This window comes from Schistocerca gregaria, chromosome 11 (assembly GCF_023897955.1).
Source record: "Schistocerca gregaria isolate iqSchGreg1 chromosome 11, iqSchGreg1.2, whole genome shotgun sequence".
NCBI lineage: Eukaryota > Metazoa > Arthropoda > Insecta > Orthoptera > Acrididae > Schistocerca > Schistocerca gregaria.
This window is the reverse complement of record NC_064930.1, coordinates 61,068,493-61,093,212: the sequence shown is the minus strand read 5'-3', so window position 1 is coordinate 61,093,212 and position 24,720 is coordinate 61,068,493. Positions and strand designations below refer to the sequence as shown.

Below are 24,720 nucleotides of genomic sequence, written 5' to 3'. Positions count from 1 at the left end.
ATAAAGGTGAGTTAAAATCACTGATGGATTGCAGGGTACAATAGCTACGTTTAAATTGTTTTATTCTTATGCTGGCCAAAAACATAACTTTGAAAGTTTTGAAGATCTGCATTAGTAAAGTTAAAAGCACAAAAAATACTATATAGTCTACACCGGGCACGACCCAAATGTTTACAGTTTCTTTAGTTCATTTCCACATCACCTAGGGTGCTACTAATGCTCTGTGTTTCCATCTTTTTAACACGGGAAATGTTCTTCTCATTTAATGTCAGTCTGCGAGTTCACTGAATTGTATCCCATTCTTCAGCATACCACAAAATAACTATGATGTTGTCATCCTCATCTAATTCAAATACCTGTAGAAAGAAACAAATAAAATTCAATAATAAATGTTGCTATACCATGTAATGGTATCCAAATATTTGTGGTAAGTATACCAAACAGAGCCTGAAATATCATTACAATGACCTGTTGTCTTTCACACATCTAAATTATCCAAGTAATTTCAGCAAGCTATCTGCACAGATTGGTAGCCACTGAAGACCATATAACTGGCAGTTTCATAAAAGGTACATATCGTGTGAGCACAGATCTTTCGCAATTGCAAAGGGGGCGATTTCTCAATGCGAGTATCGCAGCAGTGGATATTACTGAAAAATTTGGTAGATATTTGGCTAAAGTGGAGGACATTCACTGGCAAGATAATGTTTTATTATAAAATAATTAAGTAACCTACATCTTACTCAAAATATTGGTGAAGTAACAACTCAAAATAAAAAAATTTGGGGCAACGGAGGTGTCTGATCCCACCCGTCAGCTTTAACCCGTGACGTAAGGGTGTTGTAGCTTGTGACGTCATGATGGCATGGAGTTTAGTTTATGAGTGTGTTGTGTTTGTAGATGTCTTGTTGCAGTTGGCGGTGTCCTCTGGTGGTGTGTGTATGGTCCGTGTGTTATTTGGTGTACTGGGTTCATTTGGGTGTCCGCTCTTTAAGTGTGCATTTATCGGTGATGACTATTATAGAAGAATGGAAATTAGTTTCAGTGAGTTGAGAATTAATTTTCCGTTGTGTTCATGTTTTTGCAGTGTCGCTTGATGTTATTGGTTTGCTGTTTGTCGCACGGTAAGTCTTTTAATTGAGTTTGTAGCTTCTTTTGTTAGGAATGGTTATGACTTCTAAGTTTAATAGTGTGCGTCTGTGACCTGAAATAGGGGAAAACATGTTGTCCATCATTAAGTCTCTGCAACTTTTTGGGCTTGTGGTGGAGATAGTGAAATGCGGCATATGCAAGCAGAATATGATAGCTGGGGGTTGCAGTGTTATTTATTGCGTGTGTTAGTGGTTGATGTTTTGGTATCAGCATTTATGGTTAATTTATTTATGTTAGGGGAAGTACACTATTTTATTTTTTTTGGCATCGTCAGTTGTATTTGAGCTATATAGGTCATGGGGAGTGAGTGATTCCAACTTGTCGTTGTAGCTATGTTTTGGTATTGTAAGCTGTTATTGACCTTATAGGTCAAGGGAAGTGTTCGATTCCAATGTGTTGTAGCTGTTATGGTACCGCGAGCTGCTGTCAAGGGAAGTGCCCGATTCCAATGTGTCGTCGTAGCTGCGTGTTTTGGTATCGTGAGCTGCAGTTGACCTGACTAGGTCAAGGGAAGTGTCCGAGCCGGCTGCTCTGACCAAGCAGTTCTAGGCGTTACAGTCCAGAACCACACGTCTGCTACGGTCGCAAGTTCGAATCCTGCCTCAGGGACTGATGACCTCAGATGGTAAGTCCCACAGCACTTAGAACCATTTGAAGTGTCCGATTCCAATTTTTGTTGTTTTTCGTGTTGGTTTTGTGGAATCGATAGTTGCAGCTTGACTGTAATTTTTGGAGTAGATGGTTTTTATTTTGTGGTATCGACAATTCCGGTTGAGTGATGTCGGTGAAGGGAAGTGACCGATTCCTGTCGATATTGTTAGTGTAGCGGAATTTGGGAGTTTTGTGGTGTTTTTATACTGTCGTTTTGTGTGGCTTGAGATCGTGGTGTGTGTGTGTGTGTGTGTGTGTGTGTGTGTGTGTGTGTGTGTGTGTGTGTGTGTGCGTGTCTGTAGCTGTTTATATTTAGTTTGCTCCCACCCAAAAACCCCCAACGTCCCGTGCTGGTCTCGTTATTTTGATTACATTTTTGTGGGGAGATGTTTGTTGGTTTTATATGTATTTTCGTGTGTGTTGTGTTTATGTAATAGGTGCCGTATTGGAGACGTTGAAAATGGTCGTTTCTGCCATATTGGCGACATCATGTTCAAAGCAGACGGGCGGTAATCCCAAAATTTTAAAGCACTTTTTTTTACGTGTTGATGCGCCTTGGAAGATCCAGCATTTCGATACATACACATACGTTGAGTCAGTTACGGAACACTTACTATCTTACTGTTTCGCACTCATTCCCGAAATTCGTTCTCAACGAAGCGATTTTTTTTCTTCATGTCGTCCAGCTTCGCATCGGCGTAGCATGTTTCCTATACTTTTAGCAGCTCTTCATAAGCTGAGTGCCTTTTGTTTCTGTTCATACCTTCCTTTGGTAACTGATTTCATAGTGATTCATTTCTCATGTAGCATTCAGTGGATTCCATTATCACGGCTTGGTCATTTTGAAGAGGTCAAATTTCAACAGCAATGAAATACCAAAGAAACTATAACGAAAAAACTGCAACTTTAAAATGAATGAAAATACAAACAGTGCACTTCAGTGCCGTGTGGCTGGTTCATGAAATTATGCCGGGTGCTAATATCCGAAAGACGACCGCATACGCTAGACTGTGGTATATATTGCCAACAGTGAGAATATTTTGGGGACTATCAATGCTTTTCATCAATATTGCTACTATTGACACTACACCAATAGACGCCCCCAAATGGCCAATATATGGACGGTTTGGCAATATTATTGAATTATTTCACTATGCCATACGCATTTCGTCTTTTCTTCTGACAGGTCCGCGGCATTGGTTTGTTACGTCTTCCATATTGACTTTCTTAGAGCAAAGTGCTCTGTTCACTGCTGTGTGCCCCGCGGTGTTATTGTGTACGGGGACGTTAAACGCAGTCGTTGGCTTGTTTGTTTTTAACGGAAAATCATAGATTACGTTATCCAGGTAACAGACAACGATTTGAGGTGTAAACATCAACGAAGGAAAGATGAAAATTTATTTTGGAACGTAACATCCTATTTTCACCATTATTACAGTGATTCGAACGACGGGAGCAGCTTGCGAATATCTTATGATGATGGTGTTGTTACTGTTTGTAAATATTGTATTGTGGCTGTGAGGACGGGTTGTGAGTCGTGCTTGTGTAGTTCATTTCGTAAAACACTTGCTCTCAAAAGGCAAAGGTCCCAAGTGCGAGCCTTGGTGGGTGCCTGGAAGTTTCATTTCAGCCCACTCTCCGCTACAGAGTGAAAGTTTTATTCTGGAAACTGTTGTATTAGTTTACTACTGGGTGCACTTGAACGTAATTGCATCATATTTCGTTATGGTTTGTAATAGCATGTGAATTTCGTATGTAATGATTTGAGGTTATGCAAGTCACAACAAAATACCTCCGCTATTTCCAGTAATTTGCGAGTTTTCGAATCTTCAGCAACTAGTTCTGTGTATATCACGTACCTATATCGCTCATCAATTTTCGAAAATGCCAGGTGTGTGTGTGTGTGTGTGTGTGTGTGTGTGTGTGTGTGTGTGTGTGTGTGTGTGTGTCTGTAGCTGTTTATATTTAGTTTGCTCCCACCCAAAAACCCCCAACGTCCCGTGCTGGTCTCGTTATTTTGATTACATTTTTGTGGGGAGATGTTTGTTGGTTTTATATGTATTTTCGTGTGTGTTGTGTTTATGTAATAGGTGCCGTATTGGAGACGTTGAAAATGGTCGTTTCCGCCATATTGGCGACATCATGTTCAAAGCACACGGGTGGTAATCCCAAAATTTTAAAGCACTTTTTTTTACGTGTTGATGCGCCTTGGAAGATCCAGCATTTCGATACATACACATACGTTGAGTCAGTTACGGAACACTTACTATCTTACTGTTTCGCACTCATTCCCGAAATTCGTTCTCAACGAAGCGATTTTTTTTCTTCATGTCGTCCAGCTTCGCATCGGCGTAGCATGTTTCCTATACTTTTAGCAGCTCTTCATAAGCTGAGTGCCTTTTGTTTCTGTTCATACCTTCCTTTGGTAACTGATTTCATAGTGATTCATTTCTCATGTAGCATTCAGTGGATTCCATTATCACGGCTTGGTCATTTTGAAGAGGTCAAATTTCAACAGCAATGAAATACCAAAGAAACTATAACGAAAAAACTGCAACTTTAAAATGAATGAAAATACAAACAGTGCACTTCAGTGCCGTGTGGCTGGTTCATGAAATTATGCCGGGTGCTAATATCCGAAAGACGACCGCATACGCTAGACTGTGGTATATATTGCCAACAGTGAGAATATTTTGGGGACTATCAATGCTTTTCATCAATATTGCTACTATTGACACTACACCAATAGACGCCCCCAAATGGCCAATATATGGACGGTTTGACAATATTATTGAATTATTTCACTATGCCATACGCATTTCGTCTTTTCTTCTGACAGGTCCGCGGCATTGGTTTGTTACGTCTTCCATATTGACTTTCTTAGAGCAAAGTGCTCTGTTCACTGCTGTGTGCCCCGCGGTGTTATTGTGTACGGGGACGTTAAACGCAGTCGTTGGCTTGTTTGTTTTTAACGGAAAATCATAGATTACGTTATCCAGGTAACAGACAACGATTTGAGGTGTAAACATCAACGAAGGAAAGATGAAAATTTATTTTGGAACGTAACATCCTATTTTCACCATTATTACAGTGATTCGAACGACGGGAGCAGCTTGCGAATATCTTATGATGATGGTGTTGTTACTGTTTGTAAATATTGTATTGTGGCTGTGAGGACGGGTTGTGAGTCGTGCTTGTGTAGTTCATTTCGTAAAACACTTGCTCTCAAAAGGCAAAGGTCCCAAGTGCGAGCCTTGGTGGGTGCCTGGAAGTTTCATTTCAGCCCACTCTCCGCTACAGAGTGAAAGTTTTATTCTGGAAACTGTTGTATTAGTTTACTACTGGGTGCACTTGAACGTAATTGCATCATATTTCGTTATGGTTTGTAATAGCATGTGAATTTCGTATGTAATGATTTGAGGTTATGCAAGTCACAACAAAATACCTCCGCTATTTCCAGTAATTTGTGAGTTTTCGAATCTTCAGCAACTAGTTCTGTGTATATCACGTACCTATATCGCTCATCAATTTTCGAAAATGCCAGGTGTGTGTGCGTGTGTGTGTGTGTGTGCGTGCGTGCGTGCGTGCGTACGTGCGTGCGTGTGCGTGCGTATGCGGGGGGGGGGGGGGGGGGGGGGGTTCATCAACAATCTAGCTGCTGGAGTCTGCAGATGGCCAGTGTTAACTAACCATGAAAAACAAGATAGCAATGAGTATCCCTCAACTTTCAATCACAGAGCTCATGTGCCACTATTTTTATGAACTCAGTTCGAGAACTGTCCTATTGCATATTCATGGCATTCATTTTTTTTAATGGTATTGTATATCTGCCATAGGTCTCCAAAACTAAGCAGCCAGAAAAGGCAAGTAGTTTTTTAATCATCATACATACCTTTCATGTATCTATCTTCTCTTATAATTCTAGTTTGCGTTAACAACAGAAGTGAGGATTATGTTACATCTTTATCTTGTGTGCTGCACCTGTTGTGTGAATGTATCTCTTTTTCATTAGCTTAGGGCAGTGTAATGTTACAATGGTTGTTCCAGTATTTTGTGAGAAGCTGTTTCTAAAATGGTTCTGTAGTGACAGACAAAACTCAAGTTTCTGTCTGGTTTCTGTAAGAATATGGGTCATAAATGTGTCAAACTTCAGGATTTCATTGATGCTAAACTGAATCGAGGAAAACATATCGAGTAAGTTTGCAAAAAAACTCCTCAAGAGATCAGTGATGCCACATGTGGAAACTAAAATGCATGGTTTGTAGTAATCATCTCTGTATGACATTTTCAGTCACATCTCTCAAGTGATGTGCTCACATTGTGACATTCTTGTCATATCACTGACATCTAAAAATAAAAAACAAGTCCATGTGATATACAGAGCTGTCTCCATCTGTTTACCAGGATTAGAATACTGACAGCTGTGGATCTCTATATCTACATATTGGCTGTCTTTGTCAGGTCCACGTTAAAATTTAAGAATTCTATGATATGGGCAGTGTCGATTTTAATATGTAAGACTGTAGCTGTACCCTTTGACTTGACTACGCTGCTGTTATTTACACATGACAAAACCTACTCTGTGTAAAATAATTAATGGTGAATAAAAGAAATTATCAAACTAGAAAAGTTGATTGAAAATATAAGTGTAGGCAGAAGGGAGAAATGCAAGAAATTTTCATGTATGTTGCTGCTAATCATTCATGTACCATTTTGTTCACTATTGTTAAAATACACCTGTATGACCTGTCACCCAGAATTTGTCTCTCGGGAAAAAAATCTTGCCTACAACTAGTAATTTATTCTCAAGAATTAGGCCTACCATTATTTGTCTTAAATCAAAATCCAGGATGGAATGTAACAGTGTGTGTGTGTGTGTGTGTGTGTGTGTGTGTGTGTGTGTGTGTGTGTGTGTCTATTGTTGATGAGGACCTTAATGGCTGCAAGCTTTAATCGTGAGAGTCTTTTGTTCTGCCTATCTGTGACTCGGCATCTCCACTCTATAATATTATTATTTGACTTAAATATGTGAAACTTTTATGTAATATGAGGAGAGCATGCCCTCATTACAGATTGTTTTTCTGTTGCCACAGGTCCAGATTTGCTCATCGAGTGTGAAAGACAAGGAATATTCTGATGGTGTGAAATAAAAGGTAATTCTAAAAGTTATGTAATTCTAGAAATTAAGAAGTGTTACATTATGGCACAGTCATGGTGAATGTAAAGGGATGCATAATTAATATGACACCAAATGGGAAATGAGGGAAAGCAGGCAAAATACAGTATTTTAAGGCATTGTACTCATGTTTTAGTCTTCAGTCCAAAGACTGGTTTGATGCAGTTCGTCACACTGATCTATCCTGTGGAAGCCTCTTCACCTCCGCATAACTACTGCAGCGCATGTTTTATTTCGGCGGATGAATATCTGTCGAGCAACTCAGGTTCACAGATATTTCTAGCTCTGTCCGCTAATGTCTTGATAACACCCCGCTTCTGTTGTGGGTGGTGGTTCGAATCCCAGTGCAAATAACGGTCCGTGTGCGTGGGTTTGCGGTGTACTGAGTGGCCCAAACTACCATTTTCATCTCCAAAAACAAGCACATCGAGGAAATGTAATTTACCGTCTACCTCCTCCTCCACTGTAAACTGAATTCTCGAGTTTATACTATTCAGATGTTTGTGGAACCGGCTTAGTTCCTCCCTGCCATGTCTCCACAGCACAAACGTGTCATCCACGTATCGGAACCATACATTTGTTTTTTTTTCGGGCAGTACCTAAGGCTTGTTCTTCGAATTTCTCCCTAAAGAAGTTTGCAATTACAGGACTTAAGGGGCTTCACATAGCCACGCCATCCATTTCCTCATAAAACTGTTCATTCCACTTGAAGTATGTGGTCATCAAACAACACTTAAACAGTTCTGAAATATTATTAGGAAAAATTTGACCCAGCTGTTCCAATACATCATTAATTGCAACCATGGTAAACAGCGATACCACATCGAAGCTGACCAATATGTCCTCCGGCTGGACCACTACGCCATTCAATCTGCTGATGAAACGTGTCAAATTCTTTATATAAGAGCCTGAACGGCCCACATGTGGTTTTAACAGCGTAGTCCAAAACTTGGCTAACGAGTAGGTGGGCGAACCAATGACACTTAGTATCGGTCTTAACAGCACATTTTCTTTATGAATTTTGGGCAGTCCATAAAGTGTCAGTGATAGCACAACCGAATTGCAGAGACCTTTCTGTACACTCTCTTCAATGGAGGACTTTTTTATTAACCGCGACACAGTTCTAAGAACATTGTTAGTGGGGTCTTTATTCAGCTTCCTATATGCTTGCGGATCCAGTAGCTCAATAATTTTACTCTGATAGTCAGCCACATCCATAAACACCATTGCGCTTCCCTTGTCAGCTGGGAGAATCAAAACACTATCGTTGTCATTCAGGAGCTTCAAAGCTCTTCTCTCACCCACAGTTATATTACTCTTCAGCAGTTTGGCATTGGCTAATATTCTCACTGTTTCTATACGAATTTCTTCGGCTGTTACAGAATCCACACTGGCTATAATTCCTTCCGTGGGCACAAAACGCGGACTAAGAGCAAAATTTCCTCCCTTGGCAAGCACAGATGCCTCATCATCAGGTAACAAACGTTTGGATAAATTGATAACGGTCCGGGAAACGTGTAAATGCCGAACAGTCTGATTAGGTAGCAAATTATCAAACTACTTCTTCTGTCTACTAGACATTGTCAACATCCGCTTCCCCATAATATCATGCAGCAGTCTATCAATTTTATCCCAGTCACCACTGCAAAGTTTACTACTGATAGCAATATGGAGAGACATTAACTTACAGTTTGTGCTTGCCAAGTCCCGTCGGGTCTGCTGAATGCTCTCTCGTAGCGAGGCCTCCTCAATTGGTTTGAAAATCCGTTGTGCCTTTCCCGAATAGAACAGTCGCTTTATCTTCAGAAACTTCTGTATAACACCGACGGCTCTGCAGTGAGACAGGAATGTGAGGGAACATTAAAGCTGCACTCTCTTCTTCTGGAGTCGTTCCAAGCATTCCAGTTCTCTTGACTACTCCTACCCATAGAGGCGTCTGATACTAAAATGTAGACTTTCACGCCCGGTAATGTCACGCCCATTATAATTATCTGGGCTGTTACGCCGTGGTCGGTTGATGAATTCTGTGTGTGTCCCTGTCTGCGGGAGACAGACCCTCTTGAAGATGTCTCGAAGGTTTAGTATTTTCTGTGCTCCTCGCTTCAAACAAAATTCATCTAATACAATTAGTGTTTTATTTCCTAGTCTAATTCTCTGAGTGTCACCTTTTTTTTATTACTATGGCTTTACTTTTCATGATCTTCATCTTATATCTTGTTTATCAAGACACTGTCCAGTCCATTCATCTGTTCTTCCAAGTCCTTTGTACCGTAGGAAGCAAGGGAGAGGATGTTGTCACAGGTGGCCAGAGTCCTCTTTCTACAACCCAAGTGCACACATGGAGTAATATCGTTCTTTATTGACATGAGCATTTACTTATCTTGAACAGAGTCCATGTGTTGTGGTGCAAGCTCAACAGCAATAGTCCTCTTGCAGACAGTGTTGGTAATCATGTTATTACAAGCTTTAGCCTCATTGCTAGTCCCACTCTGTCACCGATCTGATCGCTATGCACTGTCGTAGCCTCTCATGATAGGCGTGCTTGATCGTGCTATAACATCCCAGCTTCCTCAACCAAATTATAACATTTCAGCTCCTCAACACCAAATAATAACATTCCAGCTTCCTCAACCAAATTAAAACGTTTCAGCTCCTCAACACCAAATTAAAACGTTGCATTAGGAGGTGTCTGCTTCGTGCAAAAGGTCTTGAGTTCATACTGACGACAACAAGTAATTCTTCATTACAGACATTTATTTACAAACAGAACTGACAGACTTCACAGACTCAACAACTGACTCTCCGAGCCAACCGCACTGCACATCCGAACTGAACTGGCAACTGACAACTCCTAGGTGTATTAATATCTTTCCAAACAATGAGAGTCCTTGACAATGTTTTGTTTACAATACGATAGCAATTCACGACTTAAAACTAAATTAGACATTACAGAATTTTAGTACAGATTAAAGTAAGTAAAAGGATCAGTACATATAAATATAATTTCCAAATAGATTTTATAACATTTTTCTACCAGCTTCTGGATAACCTTCACCAGATTTGTACCGATGTTTCCAGAAATGTCTTGACATTTGATTCTGCATATTTCTTGAGTGATTTAGAACAACTATTTATATGTAAAATGATTTAAATCTTGTTTCAAAACGTAAATAAATCTTTTTAGCAATATTTCTTGATACAAATCGTCTTTCGAAACTAGGTTATGAAACAGTTTTCACAAGTTTTCGTATTTTTGCGATCATAATATAGAATTTCTCCATAGAAAGTTCCAGAAGTGTGCATTAAACGTTCATTTTCAGACTTTCTCTTTAGCTGGTGAGTTTTTAAAAGTATCTTGTCCATATTATACGAAATAATTTAGCTCAAAACTGATAATTTATACAATTAATCAGAGCTACAGCAAACAGTGAGTCTTTCTTTTACAAAATGAAATATAATTACAAAATTGAATGAAAATATGTTACTAAAACTAATATATTTTTACATTAATTCTATATTTGTTCTTTCTGTGCAAAATGTCCTAATATTGACACAGTACAATATTTAAACATCACCAAAGTTTCCCTTTACATTTTGCATATCTGTATCGACATCCCCTAAAAGTCTACAGTATCGAATACTTCAATATGTCCCAATATGTCCTGTAATGTTACACAACCCCCCCTCCCATCAGCACTTCCACGTGAAACACGGTAGGGTTGATGTCCTTACATTACAAAACAGAAAAGTTTTACACATATCTTTGGTGTCTTCTTTCTTGAAGACCGGTGATCTTCTTTGTTGAAGGTCGGTGATCTTCTTCCTTAAAGGTCGGTATACCTCAATGCCACACACTGTATTTCAGTCTCATCTTCACAGTCCGTATGGTTTCCATATACAGTGCAGGCTATCACAGGCTGCAATAGCACAGTCCGCTATGAATATACAGCATACAGTGGTCAAACCCAGTTAAACATTAGCAAAAGCATTTAATAGTCGGTGGACTGGTTTTTAAGGACACAGAAATTTGAATTCTCTAAAGTCTAATTACTCAAGAAAGTTTACTCTAAGTAATTTCTTAAAGCTAAGAGAGGATAGACTGACAGATGGAGAAAATTGATTATACAGGATCACAGAATAAGTGTAAGATGCAATGCCAGAATACGAAAATAAAATATGACAATTGCATAGCTAGGGGACCTAGTGCTCGCTAAACACTTAGCACACAAAGAATGTATGCTCCCCTGAGGAATCAGATAAATACAACATAACAAAGTATACAAAAATATCCTGGTAAGATTACATATAAAAGTCTATAAACATCTATTATCTAAAATACTTTTTTACATTTTTTAAACAATTTCAGTTCGGTCACGTTTTGTAGGCCAAATAGTCTGCCAGAATTTGGGTAGAGTAGACGGTAAGCATTCGGATGAGGATTGTCCTGAATCTTGAAAGGTCCAATGTATATGTCAAAAAACTTTTTTAATTCACCACTGATGGCTGTAGACTTCTCTTGTGTTTTAACAAGGACCAAGTCTTCAATTTTAAATTGAGTAGGCTTCAATCTTTTGTCATGTCTACATTTCCTCTTATCACCTTGAGATTTCATGGTCTTTCTCACTATTTCCTCTCTCTCTTGAGTACTTAATGGTTTGCAGACTGGAAAATCAATGAAATCACTAATTGGATGTGGTGGTTTGCTATTATACTGTATTTCATAAGGCGAAAACCCTGTTGAGGAATGCTGTAGGCTGTTCACAACATCTTCGAATTTCTGAACATAGTCAATCCAAGTAGCATGATCAGTATTGCAGTAGGTTCTAAAGAATCGCCCAATTTCCCTCATGTATCTCTCCAAACGGTTTCCTGACAGATGATAAGCTGAAATAAGAATGTGACTTATATTTTCATCTTCAACAAAAGCTTTCCATACTCCAGAAGTAAATTGAGTCCCATTGTCTGATAAGATTTTGTGAGGTTTTCCAACCCTGCCAAAATAGTCTCCTCTGATTTTTGAAATAATGCTCTTACTGTTTGCCTTGGGAAGAGGGTATAACTTAATGCATTTTGAAAAAACATCAACCATAACAAAAATGTAGCAATAGCTTCCTCTGGTCTTCGGTAATGGTCCATATAAGTCGACAGCGACTAACTCGTGTTGTTCTTTTGGTAAGATGTTTTGCATCAATCCTCGACAAGTTTGGTTGGATACTTTTACTCTTTGGCACCTGTCACAACCTGTCAAAATTTTTGTAACCCTCTTGGCTATGTTGTTAAAGTACACATTTTCTTGGATTTTCTGGATACACTTTTGAATCCCACAATGACCAGAACTTTCATGAATGTACTTGATGAGTACATTGATGTACTGTTCAGGCCAACATAATTTCCACACATCGCTATCTACACTGTTTCTCTTAAATAGAATCCCCTTGTAGATTTTGTAATAATCTCCCACTTTTTCATGTCCCTTTTTCCCTAAATAACTTTTGACCAGTTTACAGTTCTCATCGTGGTTCTGATTCCGTCGGATGTCATTACAAATGTCTCTGATTTCTTGTTCATTGTCCACCCCTCTTAAATACATGATTTTGAATTCTTTTTCACATTCCCCACTGTCATCTTCAAAGTCACCCCCAACAGGTAGTCTAGATAAAGCATCAGCAACTACATTATCGGGTCCTCTAAGATATTTTATTGGGTAATTAAATTGTTGTAACAAGAGTGTCCACCTGGTAATCCTTCCATGATGCAACCTACATTCTTGAATAGAAATTAATGCCTTATGGTCTGTGTAGACAACTACCTGGTTTCCCAATAAATAATTTCTGAATTTAGAAAATGCCCAGTAAATGGCCAAAAGCTCTTTCTCGGTAACAGTGTATTGCCTCTCATGTTTTTTCAAGGTTCGACTAGCAAAAGCAATAGACCTGTGTTCTATTTTCCCATTTATATTTACTTCTTGGAAAAGGTGAGCACCTAGGCCATAATCACTACTATCTGCCATAATGCAAAAAGGTAAACTTAAATCAGGACGGTACAAAATTTGACTGTTACATAACTGTGTTTTTATTTCTTCAAAAGCAGCTTCAAATTCCTGATCCCAAACCCACATTGCGTTTTTCTTCAGCAATCTGTTAAGACTTGGAGCATTTAGAGCTTGGGTACTAATGAACTTCCTGTAGTAACCACACATCCCGAAAAATGACTTTAGTTGTTTCTTGGTTTTTGGAATTGGGAATTTTGCAATTGCCTCGAGTTTTTCAGGATCTGGCAAAATACCTTCCTCAGAAATACTGTGCCCCAGAAACTTCAATTTTTTCATACCAAATTTAAGTGACATTCCCCCTTTCCTTAATCTATTGCAAACCTCCCTCAAAGTATTAACATGTTCTTCCCAAGTTTCTCCAGTGATCAAAATGTCATCTACATACACAGTTAATTTTGATAAAAGATCTTTTCCCAAAACAAAGTCAAGTGCTCTAATGAATTCGGCTACTGAGACATTCAGCCCAAATGGTACCACACAATACTGGTAACATCTTCCCCCATACAAAAAGGCAGTATACTTTCTGGAATCATTTTTTAATTCTACTTGGTGAAATCCTGATGTGAGATCTAAACTGGTCATGTATTTCATTCTTTCAAATTTATGAAGTAATTCGTCTATATTCTCGGGATGATCGGTCTCTCTTTCCAGAAACTTATTTAGGTGTCTTGAATCTAGTACAAGCCTGACACTGCCATCACGTTTTGCAACCACTACCAAAGGATTATTGTATTGGCTCTTACTTCTCTCAATGATGCCCCACTCTTCCATCTTTTGAAGTTCCTTTTCTACATCTTTTCTCTTTGCAATGGGTACACTATAAGGTTTTATAAAGAATGGCTCATGTGGTTTTAATCTGAGTTTACATTGATAATTCTTTACTCTGCCAGGTCTATCATCAAAAACATCACAGTAATTCCACAATAATCTTTCTAACTCTACCTTCTGTTCTTGGTTCAAATTATCTGATTCCTGTAATTTTTCTTGAACTATATCCCCATATTCTCCATCATCATAATCCTCAGTAATTTCCTCTACACAATAACCACTGTCTTTAGAAAATGTAACGTCCCTAATTTCAATTCCCTTAGCAGCACAGTTTTGAACCGACATGTCAGTACTGGAACATACTCTCGTCTTAGGATCAATAAAGGTAAACAAACTCTTTTCCCAATCAAATGCTGCATTAGCTTTTAATATCCAGTCCATACGCAACAGTACATTCTCATTTAGGTCACTTATTACAAGACATCCTTGAGTAAACTGTACATCATTTATACTGAAGGACAACAACACCTGTCTATTAACAATTTTGCTCAGTTTGCCGGTAATGCCTCTAATTTTTATTCCAACAACTGGTAATTCAACAAAGTCAGGATCATGCTTAATTATATCTCTTAATTTGCTTGAAATGGCACTAATTGGACTCCCTGTGTCAATCAAACAATACCCTTCCCAACCTGCAGCTTTAATTTTTATGTATGGACTACCAATAGTGGTGTTTTCCCTTTCTTCCTGTTCTTCATACAAAAGATCTTCTGCTATCTCATCATACCTCTGTTCCATATTTAGGTTTTCTTTATTAGGCAATACTTTCTTCAAACTTCTAGGTCTACTGGAATTTACTGGAATGTCTGGATTACTATTTACCTCACACACATCCTGACTAGTACCCCGTTTGATGATTTCATTAGGCTTAAAATCAGAAACTGGTTCACAAATTTCCCTTAATTTGATCTTAACATCATTGTCATCACTGTAATCTTTAAATTTGTCCCAAACAGATTTCAAAATAATCTCAGATGCATCAGCACAATCAACCCCCCTGCCTCCCGATGTATTACTAAGCTGAAGTGGCACAATCTGATTCTCATGTGGAATGTAGTTAGAGTTCCTGGCACAACTATTCTCAACACTATTGCTTATAACATCCTCCTTAACTTCAACATAAACTATTCCATCCAATTCACCATCAAAATCTTCTAGTACATAATCACCATTAGCCTTAACATCAACATTACCATCATCATTGCCTGAGCTTACACTACAAACACTACTAGTATCACCAACATTACTCACAACACCATCTTCACCAACCACATCCACATGAATATCAGACTTTCCAGAAACTTCAGTACGAACATCATTATGACAACTTACATCTAAAACATCACCACATAGAAGTTTGTACAATCCAAAATTATCAAAGTTATCCTTACCTTTCATTTCAGCATTAGGTGCTTCTTCTTGATTATATAAATTTGCAATTATATCATATTCTAAGCCTACTTCATCAAAGGTAGCCTGGTTCCTATTACAGTTGTTTCTAGTATTTTCTCTGATGACATTCCAAAATTTCCTGTCAAATTTAATTTTTTCATTACCTCTATCTACAGGTCGATCATAAGCATACTGTCTATACTGGTTAGGTCTCTGATTATAGTGCTGTCTGTTCCGGGTGAAATTAGCCTGATTTTGAAAATTCCTTGCCCCAAACTGACAGACTCCCAGTGGAGCATTTAGTCATTTAAAGGCCTATGTCTGTCGTTTCCCTGCCTCGGGTTACCTTCTCTCATGTCATTACCCCAGGACCTGTTTCGATTTTCCCATTCTCTGTTTGAATTAAAATGCTGATCATTCCTACCAAAATTTCTTCTGTCATTGCTATTATAATTATCCCTGTTGTTGTTAAAGTTTCTTCGTTCACTATTATTGTTATTATTTCCACGGTTCGGTTCCCACCCACTGTGTGATGAACCTACAAAGTCGTTAAATCTGTTGTTTTGTTCAAAGGCTCTATCAAGTTTGTCCACATATTTCAAGAATTGTTCTATGGACTCATCTGGACCATATACTAAACCCCATTGTACTCTTTTCGGAAGTCTCCATTTCAGTGCATCAATATGAGTTAGCTCATCAAATGGCTTATCCAGATGCACAAATTTTTGCAACTGTTTCTCACAATAGGCTTTCATTGACCCATCAGATTCTCTGTAACTAGGACCATTCAAGAATTCACTTTTGATTCGAGCGTGCTCAGTTTCAGACCAAAATTTGGTTAGAAAACATTTTTCGAAATCTTCAAAGGACATTTCCGCGGAACAATTCTGATTGGCCCACGAAAGCGCCTCACCATCAAGTAATTTCTTTACAAATTTTATCTTAACACTATCTGTCATTATGGACGTGAACTGCTCCTTGCAGAATTTCATGAAGTCTTTTGGGTGTATATTCTTGTCACCGGGATAAGTTTTAATGGGGAAATTTCCCCATACCCCATTACAACTATTACTAAACCTTTTTGCAACATAGTTTCTTGTATTTCTACAAATTTTTTGTCTACAGTTTTTTCGACATTACCTACTCTACTACAAATTTCGGTGACCTTTTTGTCAGAATCAGATTTGAAAGATTCAATTTCGCTTTCAAAAAATCGTTTTGTCTGGTCAAATTCATTTCTCAATTGAGAATTTTCCTCATTTACAAAATCAACAACTTTTTTAAGTTTTGACTGGTTATTTGAAATTTCGTTACTTAAATCAGTTTCAAGGACAGAAATTTTGCTCTCAACCGTGTCCACACGACAACTAAGTTATTTTTGGTTTGACTCAAAAGTAATTCGCCATTCTTCGAGAACCTGATTAGTGTGAGCAATCTGTTCTGTATTTGAATTTATTTCTGATTTTAAATCACACACAGCCTTCGAAATCGACCTGTCCATCTGTTGTTGTGTCTGTTCAATTTGTTGACGTAATTCGGCACGAGAATCGTCCATCTTCGAGTTTAACTCTGAAAACATTTGTTTTAACATTTCCAACATTCCTACACTGTCAGAAGCACTTTCCCTAATAGGTGTACTCGCTACACCGCTGTCAATACTGAAATCTGCGTCTTTTTCCATTATTTTAGGAAGCAGGTACTTATCTTAGTGTCTGTCGGCAGTCGTTGGTGTCCGTGTTTTGCGAAATTTCTTCAATTCCAGGATGGTTTCGCTCGGTTGATTCACTCCTCTTCTTGTGACCCCAGAATCGACGTATTTACTTCCGAAGAATGACTGGTGCGTCGTATATCCTCTTCTTGTGGTCCCAAAACAGACTTATTTTCTTCTTGTGATCCCAGAAGAGATGTATTTTATTTTGAAGAATCACTGGGTGGTCGTCAGATCCCAGCTTCCTCAACCAAATTATAACATTTCAGCTCCTCAACACCAAATAATAACATTCCAGCTTCCTCAACCAAATTAAAACGTTTCAGCTCCTCAACACCAAATTAAAACGTTGCATTAGGAGGTGTCTGCTTCGTGCAAAAGGTCTTGAGTTCATATTGACGACAACAAGTAATTCTTCATTACAGACGTTTATTTACAAACAGAACTGACAGACTTCACAGACTCAACAACTGACTCTCCGAGCTAACCGCACTGCACATCCGAACTGAACTGGCAACTGACAACTCCTAGGTGTATTAATATCTTCCAAACAATGAGAGTCCTTGACAATGTTTTGTTTACAATACGATAGCAATTCACGACTTAAAACTAAATTAGACATTACAGAATTTTAGTACAGATTAAAATAAGTAAAAGGATCAGTACATATAAATTCTTACAAGCATAATTTCCAAATAGATTTTATAACATTTTTCTACCAGCTTCTGGATAACCTTCACCAGATTTGTACCGATGTTTCCAGAAATGTCTTGACATTTGATTCTGGATATTTCTTGAGTGATTTAGAACAACTATTTATATGTAAAATATTTAAATCTTGTTTCAAAACGTAAATAAATCTTTTTAGCAATATTTCTTGATACAAATCGTCTTTCGAAATTAGGTTATGAAACAGTTTTCACAAGTTTTCGTATTTTTGCGATCATAATATAGAATTTCTCCATAGAAAGTTCCAGAAGTGTGCATTAAACGTTCATTTTCAGACTTTCTGTTTAGCTGGTGAGTTTTTAAAAGTATCTTGTCCATATTATACGAAATAATTTAGCTCAAAACTGATAATTTATACAATTAATCAGAGCTACAGCAAACAGTGAGTCTTTCTTTTACAAAATGAAATATAATTACAAAATTGAATGAAAATAGGTTACTAACACTAATATATTTTTACATTAATTCTATTTTTGTTCTTTCTGTGCAAAATTTCCTAATATTGACACAGTACAATATTTAAACATCACCAAAGTTTCCCTTTACATTTTGCATATCTGTATCGACATCCCCTAAAAGTCTACAGTATCGAATACTTCAATATGTCCCAATATGTCCTGTAATGTTACAGTGCGCCTACTATCGATCTTTGCTTCATCTTTACCGACTGCAGTGTTGACGACAGCTTACCCCAGCACATTCCCCCACTTCGAAATGTTGCACCGTTGTCATGTAGAGGGGATGCGATGTGTGATTGTGGAGGATGGCACACTCCTTTCCGTACCCCACCATGTGGCTTGCAAGGCAACAGGAACATCTTCTGGAAAACTTCTGCCAGGGCACACACCAAAGTGTACAACCTAAGATGACAGTGTTGTGAAGGTAGTTTGCACAAGATGGCACTTTTGCAGTCAGCTGTTTCAAGTAATGTAAAAAAAAAAAATGGTGGGTGCGAAAGCACTGCCGAAGGGCAAATTCAAATACTTGAACAGTCCTAAGTGTGTATTTACAACAATCACTTTATGTAATCCTTTATCCAGTGGAATATGCAAGTAGGCATCACACAAATCTGTCTTAGAAAAGTAATATCCTGCTCCAAACTCGTCCATTAGTTCCTCAGGGCAAGGTAACAGTTAAATGTCAACTTCTGTCTGTGGGTTGACTGTAGACCTGTAGTCCAACACAAATGCGAATGCAACCAGAAGGCTTAGGCAGCGAAACGAGAGGACTTGTAATTTCCAAGAATGTTTGCCTATCGAATCTGCAGGCTCCAGACGGTAGATATCGAACGTGCAATTGTAAATCGATCTTGCGACTGTGGTGGCGGGCGTTATGAGAGTGTTTACAGTGATCACTACAGCAACGACAAAAGAAGGGTTGTAATTACAAAAGAAACTACTTACCTCACTCGTCGTCAATGATGATGTCATGGGAAAGTCCATTTGATGTGTATGCTACGCGAAGCATTCCGTATTTGCCGTAACCTGTGTAGACTCTGCCAGTGTCACGCAAAAATATGAGTAGAATATCACATTTCCTAAAGAAATTCAAACAATTTTTTACATTGCATAACCATAGAATTTGATTCTTCCACGTCTACAACACCAGACATCCCACTCAATACCGTCATAAATTGTTTGCGTTTTCGTAGCATCTCACAAATAATCTATCATAACGCCCGCCATCACAGTTACATGATTGGTTTAGAATCGCACGTTCGATATCTATCGTTTGGAGGCCGCGGCTTCGATAGGCAAACAATCTTGGAAATTACTGGACTTGCCCACTGACTTGCTTGAATGGGAGCAATTACACCATTATCTTGCGATTCTTTCAATTCACTGGCTGCTTTGCCTCTTAAAGCAATTGGAACTGGGCTGGCCTGGGGAAGCTTAGGCTGTGCATTGTCATTCAGTGTAACATGCACTACAAAGTTATTAGCTCTTTCGATTCTTTCTGAAAATAGTTCAGGAAATTCTTGAAGCAAGCTAGCTACACCTTCTTTTGGAGCAAAAGCAGTCACTGAAAGTACATTGTCTTGGCTGCTAAGTCCAAACAAATCTATCTAAACCAAACATATTCTCTCTGTCTCTTGATTTCAACACCGAAAAGTTCACTGTCCTAGAGCAAGATTTGTAAGTGGCATGCAAACTACACTGTCCAAGCATTGGAATTGCCTGTCCGTTGTAAACAGTGAGGTGCTTACTAGAGTTAGAAAGGCTTGGTGAGCCTAACTGTTCATACATGGCACGAGTAAGCAAAGTTACTGTGGCACCTGTGTCTAGCTGAAAGTTCACACGATGGCCAGCAATTCATAATGAGACAAATAGTTTCTTAGAATGTTGTTGCACGAGGCACAACCTTAATCTTACTTTTGTCAGAACCTGTTGTAGGTATTAAAAACACATCATTCTTTGCATGTTCGTGAGCCTGTTTTCTCTGAGAGTGGGCAAAATTGGCATTTTTGTGCCGTTGCAAACAAACATCTTGGACACGGCGTACTTTTTCATGCATGTAACACATTGCGTTATGCGATGGGCTGTTCTGTCTTTTATGGCAATCAAAACATCTGGGGCAAGGCTTCACTAAATTCATGGGCTTATTTACATGTCTACGTGGCTGTGTATGCGTTCTTTGTTGTGGCTGCTGGGGCAGTCACGAACAAGTGGCGTCTCAACCTGACGACTCGGGGCCACTATAGCAGCCAAATCATATTTGCTATGAGATATGAAATATGTGGGGAAGTGATGGATCAGAGTACTTTAAGATCTGTTCCCGTATTCTACTATCTCAGACACTGAATATTATTGCATCATGGATCATTAAATCACTGTAAAAGTTGCCATAACTACACTTAAATTTACACTTCCTGGTCGTGCACATTAATTCTGTTCACCACTGGTGGTACGCCTGTTCTGGCGTTTTCTGCAAGTGAAAGAACTGATACCTAGCTGCAGCTACTTGGACTTGCTGGTCATAGGGTTGAGTTAATGAAGTGATACTTTGTCATAGCTGAGTTCGTCGGGAGACATGGTTGGGGACAGTTGTTGTACTAACCGGGACACTGCAATCGAAAGGAAATATTGTAACTTTACAGTACCTTGAACACGATGAACTTGACAGTGTGCTTGGAACTGAGTCAGGTATTTGAGCCATCTATTCCATTTCTGCGTCCTTAAATTTGCTGGAACATTTGTATACTGGTCTGTGGCAGTTGTTGGTGTGGATGGTTGGTCTGTTGTGCTGTTGACGCAGCTTGTGCAGCCAGTAGTAGTTGTACCGTTGTCAGTAAGGTAGCAATTTTTTAGTTCTGAATCCGAAAGGTCCATTACAGTGGCCATCTGCAGCTGAGGGCGCAGGGACAGTGGGTGGAGGGGACAGGGAATTCATGGTTTACACAAATACGTTAAAGCAAAAAGCAAGCAAAGCCTCTGAAAAGAGAAATTTGATTAATTATACAGCTCCCCTCCTGGAATACATGCAAGAACACAACAACAAATTAGCAATTAGATACACTTAAACACAATCACCCCTATAAGAAAAGTCTTTGGCCAAGTTGATTAACTTCGATTGCCACTGAATTATTCTCGTCACCGCTGTACTCTTGTAACGTAGGAAGCAAGGGAGAGGATGTTGTTATGGGTGGCCAGAATCCTCTTTCCACAACACAAATGCCCACGTGGATTAATATGGTTCTTTATTGACATGAACATTTACTTATGTTGAATAAAGTCCATATGATGTGATACAAGCTCATCAGTAATAGTTCTCTTGCAGACAATATCGGTAATCTTGTTGTTACAAACTTTAACCCCACTGCTAGTCCCGCTGTCTCACTAATCTGGTCGCTATGCTCTGTTGTAGCTTGTGACGTGAACTGAGAATAACTGACAGACGCCTATCTAGAATCAGTGAGCCACTGAGGCCCTCTGGTCAGCGGGAGCTCTCGAGAAGGCGTTGGCTGCATGTTGCTTGTGGGTATGTCTCTGGCCTCTCTCGTGATAGGCATACTTGATCCTGCGCCCACTATCAATCTTTACTTTATCTTTGCTGACCGGTGTTCTGGCGACAGTGCCAGCACTCTGTGCTGTTTCTCACAGAATTATAATGTCATTGGCAAATCACAAAGATTTTATTTCTTCTCCCTAAACTTTAATTACCTCCCCAGTATTCTCTTTGATTTACTATGTATCTTGCTCAATGTACATATACTCTACTGGCCGTTAAAATTGCTACACCCCGAAGATTACATGCTACAGACACGAAATTTAACCGACAGGAAGAAAATGCTGTGATATGCAAAGCTTTTCAGAGCATTCACACATGGCGACACCTACAACGTGCTGACATCAGGAAAGTTTCCAACTGATTTCTCATACACAAACAGCAGTTGACCAGCGTTGCCTGGTGAAAAGTTGTTGTGGTGCCTTGTGTAATGAGGAGAAATGCGTACCATCACGTTTCCGACTTTTATAAAGGTCATATTGTAGCCTATCGCCATTGCGGTTTATCGTATCACGTCATTACTGCTCGCGTTGGTCGAGACCCAATGACTGCTACCAGAATATGGAATTGATGGGTTCAGGAGGGTAATACGGAACGCCGTGCTGGATGCCAACGGCCTCGTATCACTAGCACTCGAGATGACAGGCATCTTATCCGCACGGCTGTAACGGATCGTGCAGCCACATCCCTGAGTCAACAGATGGGGACGTTTGCATGACCACAACCATCTGCACGAACAGTTCGACGGTGTTTGCAGCTGCACGGACTATCAGCTCGGAGACCGTGGCTGCGGTTACCCTTGACGCTGCATCACAGACAGGAGCGCCTGTGATGGTGTACTCGACGACGAACCTGGGTGCACGAATGGCAAAACGTCATTTTTTCGGATGAATCCAGGTTCTGTTTTCAGCATCATGATGATTGCATTCGTGTTTGGTGACATAGTGGTGAACGCACATTGGAAGTGTGTATTCGTCATTGCTGTACTGGCGTATCACCCGGCGTGAGGGTATGGGGTGCCATCGGTTACACGTCTCGGTCACCTCTTGTTTGTATTGATGGCACTTTGAACAGTGGGCGCTACATTTCAGGTGTGTTAGGACCCATGGCTCTACCCTTCATTTGATCCCTGCAAAACCTTACATTTCAGCAGGATAATGCATGACCGCATGTTGCAGGTCCTGTACAGGCCTTTCTGGATACAGAAAATATTCAACTGCTGCCCTGGTCAGCACATTCTCCAGATCTCTGACCAATTGAAATGTCTGGTCAATGCTGGCCGAGCAACTGGCTCGTCACAATACGCCAGTCACTACTCTCGATGTACTGTGGTATCGTTTTGAAGCTGCATGGGCAGCTGTACCTGTACTCTCCATCCAAGGTCTGTTTGACTCTATGCCCAGGTTTATTCAGGCTGTTATTATGGCCAGAGGTAGTTGTTCTGGGTACTGATTTCTCAGGATCTATGCACCCAAATTGTATGAAAATGTAATCACATGTCAGTTGGTTGGTTGGTTGTTTTGGGGAAGGAGACCAGACAGCGAGGTCATCAGTCTCATCGGATTAGGGAAGGACGGGGAAGGAAGTCGGCCGTGCCCCTTGAAAGGAACCATCCCAGCATTTGCCTGTCACGGAAAACCTAAATCAAATTGGCCGGACGCAGGTCACATGTCAGTTCTAGTATAATATATTTGTCCAATGAATACCCGTTCATCATCTGCATTTCTTATTGGTGTAGCAATTTTAATGGCCAGTAGTGTAATATAAATGAAAAGACAAATAAATCTACTCACCAAGCAGCGGCAAGGGAATGCACACAGAGAAGAGTTTAACTTTCAGAAGCTTTCGGACCAGTGGCTCCTTCTGGTAGAAGAGTTGAAGGGGAAGGAAGAGGGGTGACGGAAAAGGACTGGAGAGGTTTAGGGAAAGGGGCGCAGTTTAGAAAAGTCAGCCAGAACACAGGGTTAGGGGAGACTTACCAGACGCGATGAGAAGGAAAGATTGATTATTGGAGACTGCACCGGACAAGATTTGGAAACCCGATAGCTGAAAGGTGAAAGACAGGGTTTAAAAATGTTGCTCAGTGTACAGATTGATTAGTATGGTAGATAGGCTACAATTTTTGCCTTTTGTGCTCTTCGATCCTTATAGCTGCAGTCTGTTGCCTGTACAAGTTGTAAACATCTTTTCACTCTTTGTATTTTATCCCTGCCACCTTCAAAATTTCAGAGTAGTCAAGCTCACACTGTCAAAAGCTTTATGTAAATCTAAAAATGCTACAAATATAGGTTTGCCTTTCTCCAATCTATCTTCGAAGATAAGTCATTGCGCAAATTGCTTCCTCTGTTCACGTTGCCTGTGTGGGCATCTTGGCAGTAACAACAGAATGGTGTGAACAATTCTCAAGAAAACTTGGTTATGGTGTAGGAATATAACAAATAAACCATTTCCCTCATTACGCACTGTATGGCAATGCCCTGGATAAGAGAGGAGACTGGAACTTTTTCACTGATCAATATTTGATGTACTTGTTTCTTGACATTGTTCAGTGTCACACAATAAAGAATAGTAATGATAGGTAAAATATGAGGGGTGCTCAACAAGTAGTGCAATGCTTATTTTTGCGGAAAAGGGTTCCAATACACCATATTGTTCTCCATTCTTTTGGGTACAAAATCCTGTTTTTCAACAGAATCTCCCTACAGTGTGAAGATCTTATGCCAACTTAGTGGAAGGGCCTGTATGCCCACATGTTACCACTCTACGGATTGATACCGAGCAGGGTAGCGTAGTGGTAACATACTAGACTCTCATTTGGGTTGACGACAGTTCAAACTCACATCAGGCCATCCTGATTTATGTTGTCTGTGATTTCCATAAATCGCATAAGGCAAATGCCTGGATGGTTCCTTCGAAAGGGCGCTGCCACTATCCTTCTCCATCCACTGCTAATCCGAGCTTGTGCTCCGTCTCTAATGACCTCGTTGTCGATGGGACATTAAACACTAATCTAGTCCTCCTCCTTTA

General features: G+C 39.5%; 1 protein-coding gene across 2 annotated transcripts in view; it reads left to right on the top strand.

Annotated features, from left to right (window-relative positions):
- Positions 1 to 3,020: 3,020 nt before the first annotated feature.
- LOC126295080 (zinc finger protein 239-like) overlaps positions 3,021 to 24,720 on the top strand; it is an 89,639-nt gene continuing 67,939 nt past the window's right edge. Inside the window, exons 1-2 of one of the 2 annotated variants that reach the window (XM_049987328.1) lie at positions 3,021 to 3,149; positions 6,897 to 6,956. The gene's annotated coding sequence lies outside the window, so the exon portion shown is untranslated. Of the gene's footprint in view, positions 3,150 to 4,667; positions 4,803 to 6,896; positions 6,957 to 24,720 lie in introns of those variants that run through there. The other variant, XM_049987327.1, reaches the window with a different exon arrangement.